The sequence below is a fragment of the Megascapheus bottae genome, chromosome 9 (genome assembly GCF_031878675.1).
Source record: "Megascapheus bottae isolate mThoBot1 chromosome 9, mThoBot2.hap1, whole genome shotgun sequence".
Lineage (NCBI taxonomy): Eukaryota > Metazoa > Chordata > Mammalia > Rodentia > Geomyidae > Megascapheus > Megascapheus bottae.
This window is the reverse complement of record NC_143517.1, coordinates 19,993,940-20,007,357: the sequence shown is the minus strand read 5'-3', so window position 1 is coordinate 20,007,357 and position 13,418 is coordinate 19,993,940. Positions and strand designations below refer to the sequence as shown.

General features: G+C 38.0%; 1 protein-coding gene across 1 annotated transcript in view; it reads left to right on the top strand.

Annotated features, from left to right (window-relative positions):
- Positions 1–13,418, top strand: part of Eya1 (EYA transcriptional coactivator and phosphatase 1) — a 137,073-nt gene that overhangs the window by 38,877 nt on the left and 84,778 nt on the right. The gene's annotated exons all lie outside the window — the stretch shown is intronic.

The window sequence follows — 13,418 nt, the reverse complement described above, 5'->3', positions numbered from 1 at the left end:
AGGCAATTAAATACAATTACATCATTGTATTTAATTTCTTATTATTGGGCATCTAGAGGAATATTATGCATATCACATCTGTATATTTCATTAGGAAACCATAAAGTGTGGAGCTTCTAGGCAAACTTTTATATTTAGTTATGAATTTCTAATATACTTACAGAAGGCATGACTATGCATTAGAAGGCACACAGTTTTGAATCATATTTTAGACAATATTTTTGAAAGAATTGTCATTTGAGTAGATACAAGAGTTATCTTTATATGTATTTTTTGGAACTGAGGAGATAAAAATTGTTTTATTACAATGTTGTTGCCTTGTTAATTTCCTGCATTAATGTTCTTTACTGTTTTATAAGTATTTTTAGTTTATCTTCTTTTAAGGATGATTGGTTCAGAGGAAATGTCTAAGGATTACTTGAAAAAATGGGCTAAAGATTCAGTGTTGTGGTTTTAGAGGCTGAGTGCAAGCAGTTGGCTTTGCCCTTCCATTTATAGGTTGTAGTATGAAATATGACTTATCCACTAATTTCTGATGTCCCATGTGGGTGTGCTATCTAGCCCACAGCTTAGATTTCACTGTTTTGGTTACTCATACCAACAAATGGTGCCATGTAAGAACTCAATGGTCACTTTTATTCTTGCTGCTTCTTCTGATAGATAGCAATGCAGTCATACTATTATTTTAATTATTACTTTAGTCCAGTTCCTAGAATACGTCCAGATATATATATATATATATACTATATAAATGCTTCCTTTCTGCCTCAGTTCCCAAAGGAGGGATAGATACATGTGTGTATGTACATATAATATATTCAAAATTTATGCAAAATTAAAATATTAAAATATTTTAAGATGACCAACAAAGAGAGCTCCAATAACCACATAAACAGGACAAAAAAGTAAAATGAAATAAAAGTAAATGAACTAGATCAAATTAATGTGGTCATATGGAAAGAAAAGCATTTGATACATGATTAATGTGTGTGTGTGTGTGTGTGTGTGTGTGTGTGTGTGTGTATGTGTGTATATGAATGTAAAGGGAAGTGAGGAAACACAAAGAAGCAGCCAAGAACAAAAAGGAGCAAATAAGAAGACAGCAGAAGCTGAGTTGGCAGCAGTGGTGATGGGTGTGGATGGGCAAGTGGAGCTGTGGAACCACAGAAGGGTCCTTGAATGGAAGGAAACGGCCTTACATTGTTGGGAAATGAAGAGAAATCAACCAGGCCCTTAAGCCTCAGTTAAGGGCCTTATCATACTGAGTGGAAAATAAGGAGGATGTCAGCCATTAAAGCATCATTGTGTGGTTCATAGACTCACAGGGGAAGGCTGGAGGTGTGGATCAGTGGTAGAATGCCTGCTTAGAAAGCACAAAGTCCTGAGTTCAAACTCCAGTATCAGCTGAAAGAAGCCTGGGGATGAAGTGAGCATGTGTCAAGCTCTGCCCATTTCCATTCAACAAAATAAAATGAGCAATCAGCATTTTCCCTTATTTTTTATGTCATCTCATTTAATCCTTATAATAGCGCCAGAAACATGGCTTTAAAAGATAAATCTGACAACACTGAAGAATGCATTAAATTAAACATTCAGTTTATGTAATACGATCAAGGTTGGGTATTTAACGTCAAATTGGAAAATAGTCTAAAACCATCTGATCCTGACATGTGTACAGATCTAACTTACTATACCTAATGGAGAGACTGCTAGCCACACACACATACACTTGTGTTATGTATAGATCAAGTCTATAGACTTGATCTATAGAATGGTGATACTATATCATACATGCAACTATATACTTGTTTCCTCACTGCTCATAAAACCCTAGCAAATATTTTTAGACAACTCTTTTCTGAACACTTTCATAGTCCTGACAGTGTAGATTTATTTGGCAGTTCTGGACCATTTTGCTCTGTGGAGTTTGTGAGCCAGTGCCGCCTCGTTTGGTCACCCTCATTGAATCTGTGAGGCCCTAGATTCCTCCACACTGGTATAGATTCCTCCACACTGGTATTCAGAGCCTCTGTTGTGGTGGATGGTCCTCAACCGCACTCACACAAGCCATTTCAAGCCAAATAAGAGTCAGATTGTCCTTTTCCATGCACTAACTCAAAGCTCATGAAGTGAAACCTCAGTGATGAGGAAATCTGATTACTTTCAACCTTGCCACAAGATGACTAGTACATTCTGTGTCTTAATTATTTCTTGCATACATCTAGCAAAAAAAATTAGAAACTTAAGTTCCACTGAGAAAGCCAAAAGTGTCCTTGTACGCAAGCATCTGTAGAGTTCGCCCCAAGATGGTGAAATCTTTGCCTGTTTGTTTTTGGTGTGTTCCTGTTTCCTTCCCTTGTTGTTTCTGGATGATTTGTGGTGGTCTCAGGCATCCTTTCTGCACTTACCACAGCAAGACCTGGATGCATGCAAGAGGGAGGCTGCTCAGTAATGGAAGGGTGTGGACATGAAGAGGGAGACAGGCTAGTTGGCAGTGTACTTGCGCCCTTACATGTAAGATCATCATCAGGGAGTTGCTTTATTCTCTGATTTACTGGTCCCAGATGATCTGGCCAGTGTGTCATAAACAATGGTTAGTCTCTTTTTATGTGAAAGCGACTGGTGACTTGACCTCAAGATTTTAGTTACGGTTTTCAAACCGTTTTTCAAGTTTGGAAGCTGACAAGTCATTTCCACTTCAAACCCACACACCTTAACGAATGAGAGTTGCAACCAGCACAGAAAATAGGGCACTATGTCTAGAATAATGGAGGAGAATGAAACTTAGCAATCTGTCGAAAGTAAGGAAGCATATATGCACTTCAAAGATAGTCAAACACACACACAAGTATACAACAATTGCAACTGTATCCCTTAGGTGGAAAAGCCTGCACTTTAAGGAAAACCCAGCTTTCCATAATAACTTAATTCTGTTGATTCTAGACTGTTGGAAGTCTTCATGTATTTCAGTTTTGGAAGAACTGAGGCTTTACCCAGGGCTTGGCACTGTGCAGGCATGCCCTCTACCACTTGAACTATCCTTCCAATCTCTTTGTGATTTGGCTGTTTTTCAAACAGGGTCCTGCATTTTGGCCTACACCAATTAGGGACGTGATTTGGACTTCAATATAAGTTTTTAGCTAATTTACTATCAGAGGCATCTCTGAATCATCAGGGAAGAATCACCAGAGTAGAAATAAAGAACACCTCCCTGCAGGATTTATTACCCAAGGGTAGCAGTGAAGTGACTGACATTCCTGTAATTCTCCACCAAGGAAGGTGTCAGGATTTGCTGTGACAGGTGGGAAGAGCTACCAGATGTCCCTGTACTAAAACTAGAGGCCTTGGAAACTGCTCTGTTTATTTTCCTTTAGACTTCATTGCTTTCAGAGAAAAAAAATAACACAAATTTAAACTCCCTCTTTGTATATAGTGTTTGTTCTACTAAAGAGATTAGGGTTGGAACGAGTCAGGAGGAACAATAAATCAGAATGGAGGTCTGTCAAAGGGCCTGTGGAAGGAATCAAAAGTCTGAGCCCGATGACTCCTGGAGGTAGTAAGAATACAAAGATCTAAAGACCATGCCTCAGCTCCTTCCTTCCATCTCTTTTCTATAGCTTTTCATTTATGCATAGCTGAACATTTCTGTTGATTAGCTATTTAGAACTTCAATCGCCTAGCAAAATGTTTAGCTGCCCCTTTAATGCTCTTAAAAGATATAATAATTTTGGGAAAGGAATCAGTCCCAAAGATAAATTTCCAGGAAAACATATAGTAATCTTATTTCATAAAAGCTGTGATAAAGCTTTTGAGATTTGTATTTCATGCACCAACAACACAATAAGGTTGGATGCCGCTGTCTTTATATTCAAACTTTCCCCTTAACTGCTTCACTAGTCTATTTGGATTTTTTTAATTAAAAAATTACATGCTGTTCCTGGGACTTGAACTTGGGAGCTTGTGCAAGAATGTTTTGTTCCATGTTGATACTACTACCTGAGTCACACCTCCACTTCTGGCTTCTTCTTCTTCTTCATTTTTTTGCTGGTTAATTTGAGATTAAAGAATCTCATGGGGTTTTCCTCCTGGGCTGGCTTTACACTTTCATCTTCGTTACTCAGCATCTTAAGTGCCTAGGGTTACAGGCATGAGTCATCAAGACTTGCCAGTATACTTAAATTTGTTTTTTAGTCCTTTTATTTCTTCTACATTCTAGCTTTATCTTTGCTAAATTGTGTCTAGAAGTAACTTGTACGGTAGTTTTCTTGGCATCTTGTGTTACTAGTAAGTATTGGAATTGTATGGACACCTCATGAATTCCAGTTACAGTAATCATTTGTGATCAATTCCAATTTTCTTGTCTAGATGAGTTGTAGTTTTTAGTTAGTAAAATCCCTTTATCAGAAAAGAGAATAGCTTGCCACCTTTACTACTGAACTTAAAAGTTCCATGCAAGGGAAAAGTCTTGATTTCCAAAAGCCCATCTGGCCTTGGGGAAATTGCCTCTGCATACCATGCTGACTCCCTCCACATGGAATGTACCTGATGATGGACACGGCCCATGGCAAACAGGCTGGGCCGGAAAGCCAGAGGACTTCTGTGAAAATACATAAGGGACAGCTGGTATCTTGTTGCTGAGTAAGCACTGGAAAATGTTCTAAAACCTTGAGGCACAGACACGCAAACCCAAGCAGATTCAAGCCTGTCACATTGGTCTGGTGCTGCTGCTTTCTCTTTCTCTCTCCCCCCACCTCTCTCTCACATCTGACCTGCATGGTACTCCTTTGTTTTGTCTTTAAGTTTTTGACAATAAGTTCAGCAGCATTCTTCAGCTGGTCACACACCAAGAATTGATCTCATGTCTGTCTGAAGTCATGGGTTGGCTGTGTGATTTTGAACTCTGGGAGTGGGTTTGCTTGTTAACTGTGAACCACTCAGGGCGCATAGAACTAGGTGGCCCTGTCAGGATCCCAAGATGATTAGGAGAAAACCTAGAGGCATAAACTACCTGGCTTCAAAATACCCTACAAGGAACAGTCACGGCACTGCCATGAAAACAAAGACCAATGGGACAGATTAGAGAGTACAGAAATAAATCCATTGTATAAGGTGATTTTTCCACAGAGGTGATCAGAACAAGATAAGGCCTGGCACAGTGTCTCAATTGTGTACTCTCAGCTACCTGAGAGGTCGTTGGGAAGGATCATAGTTTGAGGCCATTCTAGGCAAAAAGTTAAGAAAGCTCCATCTCAATAAATAAGCTGGGTGTGATAGGTCATATCTTACAATCCTAACTATATGAGAGGCAGAGATGGAGGAATCATAGTCCCTTAAGACCCGATCTGAAAAATAACTTAAAAGAATGTTTTTAATGGACTATATGAAATTGTTTCTTTCCTCTTTTGTTGTTTTGTTCTCCGCCCCCTTATTGTTTATCCCCTGTTGTTACTGCATCTGACTTTGGTACCTGGCATATTATATATACATTTATTTGTTTATTTGGATTAAGGAAGGGAAGGGGTAAAACAAGATGAAGAGACAAAGGACAAAGGGTGAACCAATGTAACAGCAATATTTGTAAGACAATGTTGGAAATGAGCTTTATAACTTGGGCAGGAGTGGGGGGAGGGAAAGCAGGAGAAAAGCATGGGAAGGTATAACAATGTTTAAGAAGTAATGTACTCATTACCTTATGAATGCAACTGTAACCCCTCTATACATCACCCTGACAATAAAAGAAAAGAAAAAAATAATCTAAAAGAAAAAAATTAACAGACTAAAAGTAATAAACTAATTGGATGTGTGGCTAGAGTAGTAGAATAGTTTCCTAGCATGTTCAAGTCCCGGGTTCCACCCTCAGCACTCGATGCTACATGCATACACACAAAGTGAAATGGCAGGCTTTTAAATAAATGGCTCTGGAAAAAAATTGGTTATCCACATGCAAAAGAACAAAAGTATACTCCTATCTCTCACCATATCTTGACATCAATGCAAACTGGATTAAAAACAGAGTGTAGTTGAAACAAAGTGTTTCAAGTGCAAGCAAGACTTTACTTTCACAAATATGCCTGTGATACACCCAGGCATTTCAGCTACCCATGAATTGCCCTCTGTTTGGCTGTATGGTTTTCTGGCTAGGGTGCCAAGAGAGGCACCCTAAGCTCCTCTGGGCTCCAGTCATACTCAAAGCAGTAAGTACTACATTAATCTACATTTTATTTTATCTAAATTCATCTGGATTTTTATCCTTAAGATTCAGAAATTTGTTAACTTCATCCACAATGTATTAGTAAGGCCTGCATTTAATTTCCTTTATATTTAAATGCCAAATCGTTTTCATTTGTTTATTATTATTATTATACCAAGTGTGGATACATAAACAAATTGCTAATTTGATATGAGTATCAATTTATAATGATACAATCTAAATTTTTTATTATTTTTTTTTGCCAGTTGCAGGGCTTGAACTCAGGGCCTGAGCACTGTCCTTGGACGTTCTCAAGGCTAGAGCTCTACCACTTGAGCCACAGCACCACTTCCAACTTTTTTCTATGTATGTGGTACTGAGGAATCGAATCTGGATCTTCAGGCATGCTAGGCAAGCACTCTACCACTAGGCCTAACTCCCAGCCACAATCTAAATTTTTAAGATGCTCATATACTATATAGTTTAAAGAGAAACTGACAGAATGAATTTTTCAGGATAGGAATGGCCACAGCCTAAAATAATGTAGTGAGCTTTGTATGGGGAACCACAGGAAATAGTTCTCTAATTGGCCTATATCTGCTTTCCAAGCCTACATGAACATATGTAGCCTTACATTTATTATAACTTCCCAAGCTCTCTTCTAGAGAGTCTGAATCTGAATAGCTCCTATCCCCTAATGTACTAACTTGGAGCTATTGAACACTCAAAAATTCTCTAATTTTTCTGCTAAAGGATATCATTTCTTTTGCTGAACTGTTTTTCTTTTCTTAAATGATGAAGAAATTCCCAGCATCCGTTCTCAGCCTTCTCCTTTAATTCTGCTCTTCTGTGGGCAGTTGATTCCCACCTGGTGCCAGGAACACATTTATGGCTCTTCACTGGGAAGCATTGTAATTTCCAATCCAGCCCTGTGTCTTCATGCCTTGCCAAGCAGCAGCCTGTTAACAGCTTGTAAAGGTCTTAAGGAGACATTGAGAGCTGATGTCCTTTTGTGTTTTCTTCATGAGTTTGTGGGATTTTTAAGCTCTTCTCAAGGACTACACTCATGACAACCACATTTTTCTGGTCAACCTCTAAAATAAGTTGTATAGTGAAAGTGACAGGAGATGCACTTGAAGAAACTAATCTGAACAGGTTTTTTTTGTTGTTGTTTTGTAATTAGAGAGAGATCATTTGCCAACTCAGGGCATAAAAATCTCTCAACTTGGAGCCAGGCACAATGGCTCATGCTGCCTGTATTCCTAGCTACTCAGGAGGCTGAGATCTGAGGATCAAGGTTCAAAGCCATCTGGGCACAAGTGAACTTGAGACTCTTATCTCCAATTAACCTCTAGAAAATGGGAAGTGGGGCTTGACTCAAGTGTAGGGTGGTACCCTTGGGCTGAAGAGCTCAGGGACAGCACCCAGGCCCAGGGGTAGGGTGGTAACCTTGAACTGAAGAGCTCAGGGTCAGTGCCCAGGCCAAGTTCAAGCCCCATGACCCACAAAAAAAACCCCAAACTCTACTTGGGTATGGGAATTTGGCCTAGTAGTAGAGTGCTTCCCTATCATGCACAAAGACCAGGGTTTAATTCCTCAGTACCACATACATAGAAAAAAGCCAGAAGTGGTATTGTGGCTCAAGTGGTAGAGCTCTAGCCTTGAAAAAACCCAAGGACAGTACTCAGGCCCTGAGTCCAAGCCCAAACTGACAAAAAAATAAAAAAATTAATATATATATATATATATATATATATATCAACTTTCAGAAGAGCCTAGCTGTGGAGTGCTATACACTTTGTAATCCCAGCATTTAGGAGGGAGAGACAAGAGGATCATGAGTTTGAGGCCAACCTAGGCTACATAGACTCCATCTCAGAAACCTAAAAACAAAAAGAGGATAATGAAAGAAAAAATTAATGTTGTACTGTGGTGATTCTCTGTAAGGATTGGCTTTGTCCAGCATTAGGTTCTAGAAATGAGTGTCTCCCTGCCCTCTAACACAAAAGAAAAATTTAGCTAATAGTTCACAACAGTAAACCTTTTAAGTAAGGGTAAGATTTTCCTTTGACTAATGAGAAAGGAGATAGCCTTACCAGCAGCCTGTTTGAAGGGTGATTTAATCCAGCATTTTACCAAGAATTAGTGGCGTATCATGTGAACCAATCTGTGCCAAACTCTTCGTCTGAACAAGAATGGGTCCTAAAATGGGATTCTTTCTACCCCGAAGAGTTGCCATGACTTCAAATAACATAAAAATGTAAAGCATTTCATCATAGAACATTTCAGCTGCGTTTTACTTACCTGGAGGTGATTTTTTTTTTTTTACATAAGGTCACGTGTTATCTAGGAAGAAAAATAGTTCTATGTAACTTTTCAAAGGAATTCCACACACTGTGCCTAATTCTGTGATGGGATATTTTAAGAAAAGATTCTTATACACCCATGAGGCTGACTGAGTAAGAAAGTGTGGCTTCCTTGCTGGGTCTTATGCTAACCCTCTATATCACCCATGTTCAAGCCTGGTGGGTGAGAGCCTGCTACAAAAAGGGACAAGTCTTGTTGGCTGCACAGAGTTCATGGCTTTTGCCAATTACATACAAGTTTTCTTGGTTGCAGTGTCATTACTGTTTTGCCTTTGCTTTCTAAACTTCAGGAAACCCATCTTGTAATATTGACATTGAAGTCTGCACTGATATCACTGTGGGACATTTTGTTCTCTGTGATCCATAGACTGACTCAGTAACCACAGTTGTCTTATAATTGAAGGCTTCAAGGAGATGCTTCTCTGAATACTGAAACTGCATGATTACTTTCCTTCATTTAAAAAACAAAGCGTATATGAGTTATAGACTCATATAGTCAAGCCTGGCCGAAGTTGGGGCTTCTGCCTCAATCTCCTACGTGCTGGAATTACAGTTATGCTCTACATTACTTGATCAAAAATGTAGATTCTTAAGACATATTCAAGCCTTGCAGCTCAACAACTCTGGGATTCCTGTGTCTGAGGAGAGTGCAAGTAGGCTCCAATGAACTGGCACCTCCTGCTGACTGGGAGACTGTCAGCTGATAATCTGTATTTTAAATGCACTTTTTTTAAAGAAAAGAAGAGAATCTTGATACTTTGAGAGGCAATGCATTATGGAGTTTAGGAGCTATCACTGAAGCATGTCCTGCTTCTAATGATACTGGGTGGGCAGTTTGGGCATCTGTGCAGTGGGCTCTCATCGCATGTAACTTGTGGTGTGCTGTGAGGAGTCAAGCTGGGACTGGCTGGGTGTTATTGGAGGTTTTATCATTTCTTTTTGTGACTTCTATTTGGCTTCTAGTGCATGTGTTTAAAACTAGTTACACTTGTGTTTGAGTTTGCTTTCATCCCATGGAAGTTCTGTTATCCTCTCTAATTCTCTCTTTGGAGTATTAATATACTTGAATTGTGTAAAGTATGTACAAGATAAGGATATACCCTAATATACAGTAAGCATTCAGTGTTAATTGGCTGTTTTGTTTTGTTTCACAATAGGGTCATGGTTTGTAGTGCAGGATGCTCTCAAATTCACCATCACATTTGTCTGCCTCTCAAGTGCTGAGATTTCAGGCATGCACTGTAATACCCACTCTATTTTTAATGCTACTGTATCTCATATATTGGATATGTTTTATGAGTTGGGTACAAAGATCCGGTTATTTCTGTAAACCCCAACATTTCTTGTTGTTGTTATGGTTAAGTCTCTTTATAGGGAAAGGACTTTTCAAATATAATTAGTACTTGTTAGATTCCTGGTTAATTTATCAGCAGTCGTTAGACTGAAATTTTAATTATGGTGTTTAATTATGCGTAGATGTGATTATGTTTATACATGTGTATATATATGAACACACATATATACGCATTTGCATATCATAGATTGATTATTTGATCACAGAGGTAGATGGTAGCTATAGATGGGGTGTGCCAGCTTTGAGGGAAAGAAATGAGGAAGTGATGGGGAGAGGCTGAGGAAAGAACTTTCTACTACATGCTGAATAAAAATATTCAATGCACATTAGGCAAGGAAGAAGGAACTATGTGATACAAGAGTAGCATCAGGACAACTGCATACTGGTTGACTGATCTTAGACTGGAATTGGTATCTAAGGTGAAGGATGTAGAGTTTAGGGATGCCAGCAAGAAACCAAACAAGTCTAAAAGATAAGAAGGCCCAAGACCATCTATGGCCTAGTAAACAAGCCCTGGAGAGGATTTGTCCTTTATCGTGTGGGTGACAGGCTATCCCTAACATTCCCTTTTCAAGTAGACTGTGAAGGGATCAGTCGTGCCCATTAAGAGAACGATTCTGCTGTTTGTGCAGAGCCTGCCTTGGAGAGGACCAGCAGGTAGGTAAGGAACAAACCAGTAAGGCTCTAGCCCAAATCTAATGTGGACAGTCAACAGCTCTGCACCAAAGTCCTACAGCAGGTGGAACCGTATCACAAACTTGCTTCTGTTGTTGAAAAACTAGTATGACCAGTACCTACCTCTCATTCTCCAAGAGGAACACCTCACTGTGAAGCAAGTGAGATCCTTTTGGAAGTTACATTAAGTGTCAGGCCATTAGGGTGTAGTTAAACTCCCGCTTCAGCACACTAAATGGAATGGAATCTCAGCCCGCAGTCAGCCAGTAAATGAGTATAACATGTTGAATTGTAGCTAATGTACAGCCTTAGAAGTAGCATTCAGTCTGGAAAGTCACTTGGGTACCATTTGAAGTACTGAACTGTGATTTACTTGTCACACTTTACTGGCTTGTGTATGCCAATATAGCTGCCATGGGCTTTTCTACTTTCTTCCAGGGAATAACTTATGGGATGAAAACATCCATTTTTAAAATAGATCTTCTATATCTTATTATTATTGAGGATTATTGTGGTCCATATTTATTGCTTAAAAATGTATAATTTAAATAAAAGTAGCACGTCATAACTTAAAAATGTTTAGGTTAAATGAAAGTAAAACTTTGTAACCTACTGACTCTTTTTCCCCAATAAATATATATATGTGCTAAAGAAAAAAATCAAAAAAGAAGCACACACTTAAATGCTTGTTATTTCTAGGTTATCTTTATATATAAAAGTCACTATTAATTACTTGTTCTCTGGCACACAAAGACATAAGAAGTGAGTTGCATGTCCAATGAAGTCAAGTGTTTTAAAAATAAAATCAATCTGCTATCACTTTGATAAGTCCTATGAGGCCAAAGCTAATGTCTTAGAGAGCCTTTTATTCCTATGTAGTCATCACTATGAGATTCTTATTTAATATATATTTAATAAATATGTGATTGTCACATGCAAACTAGCAGTGATATAAGAAGCCTATCTGTGGAGGCTCAGATGTTTGTAGGGAAGAATTAGCAGTGAGAGCTCTTTTTATCCTCTGAGATAGGTATTTTGGGAACTTTCTTGAGTAGCTGCTTCTTTGTATGATAACTAAGTTAGAAATAACTTTAGGAAATAGTCCCTTCTTAATGGAAATAACCAATTCTTGGGTCAGGCTCACAAAGTTCATAGATGCTTGATACATAAATAGGAAAAGAATGTCAACTATGCAAAGAGATTAAGTCATATTTATCCAATTTGAGCAAGAGAAAAAGAGGGAAAGAATAATAAATGCTGTAGAGAAAGAAAGAATTAAGAATGCCTAGCATCTGTATGATAAGGAGCTAATTATGCTTTGTAAAGCTTTAACTCATTTGGTGCTATTAGAAACCTATAAAGGTGGCTTATTTTGCAGATAGGGAATTTTAGTTAATGAGTTGTCCAAAGTCTAAACAGCTCATACCTGATGAATCAAAACCCTTCTCCTGTGTTTTCTGACCACTAAACCAGTTCTTAAATGTTCTGTTGTAAACAGATAATTGGCACAAAGTACCGTTTTATGCCTAATAACATGTGTGAATAGTAAATTTACACTAAATCTGTCAATTTATTTCTTGCCTTTCTAACTCACTTGAGATACATTTTTTAAATTTTCTAATAATGGCTTTTATTTATCATCACAAAATATATAAATCTTGAATAGAAAGTTTAGACATGGATATTGAAAACCAAATATGTGACCACAGATTGAATCCTTCAGAAATAATGAAAGTTTTTGTGTTTTTTAAAGACTTTTTAATGCTTTTTGAGGGATTTTTAAGTGAGAACACCAGAAATACTTTGTTTCAGTTTCAGCTTTCATAGACCAATATAAAAATTTTTGTGATTCCTTTAAGCATGCTTAACAGAAATACTCAATTTTTCTCAATAGCAGTCTTTAAAACGCTTGAAGCAGTTTTCTAGCTTTGTTGTTAGAAACAACACTGAAAATATCTTTGTTATCTGTGACTTTTCTCCCCTACATTTCTGGCAATAAAAATTTGGGGTACAAATTTTGAGTAAATTTTTAATTGGCACAAAATTTTTCTGCCATTAACTACCTTACCCAAGAGGAAGAGGATGTCTGTTTACAAATAACTTTGTGATATACTAATGCTTTTTATGTACCACACAATTGCTGATTCCTTTGCAGAAATGTGTGTCAAGACTATTAAGAATGGGAAAATTTGAACACAGCTTACCCATAAGATAGTAGGTAATTCAATAAAATTTACTCTTAGTTATATGCTATAGTATGCCTTTTGATTCTTGTTGAACAACGACAACATCTTGGCAACACATGTAATAGATAAATTCGAAGCCTGGCCCTCTTTGATCCTTATTGAATCCAGTTCTTCTACTGGTCTGTTTACTCTTCTATTAATTGAAATGAGAGTTACCATACATAATAGTATCTTAAAGCACTAAGTTTTTGGAAATGGTATTATGGTTTTTGAGCTACCAAAAACTTAAAATTTGCCCTGCATGTTGGTGGTTCACACCTGTAAATCCTAGCTCCCAGGGAGGCTATGATCTGAGGATTGCAGTTTGAAGCCAGCCCAGGCAGAAAATACAATCATCTCCAATTAACCATCAGAAAACTGGAAATAGCACTGAGGCTCAAAGTGGTAGAGTGCCAACCTTGAGCAAAACAGCTCATGGATAATGCCCAGCCCCTGAGTTCAAGCCACAAAACTGAAAAAAAAAAACCCTCAAAGATCAATCCATTAGTAAATGGATTAATAAAGAGTATGTGTCTTTAATAAAAGGGTTGAAGAATCTTAGTGTGTCTTACAAATTAAAATAGACTATGTGCAGAAGTGGTGGGATG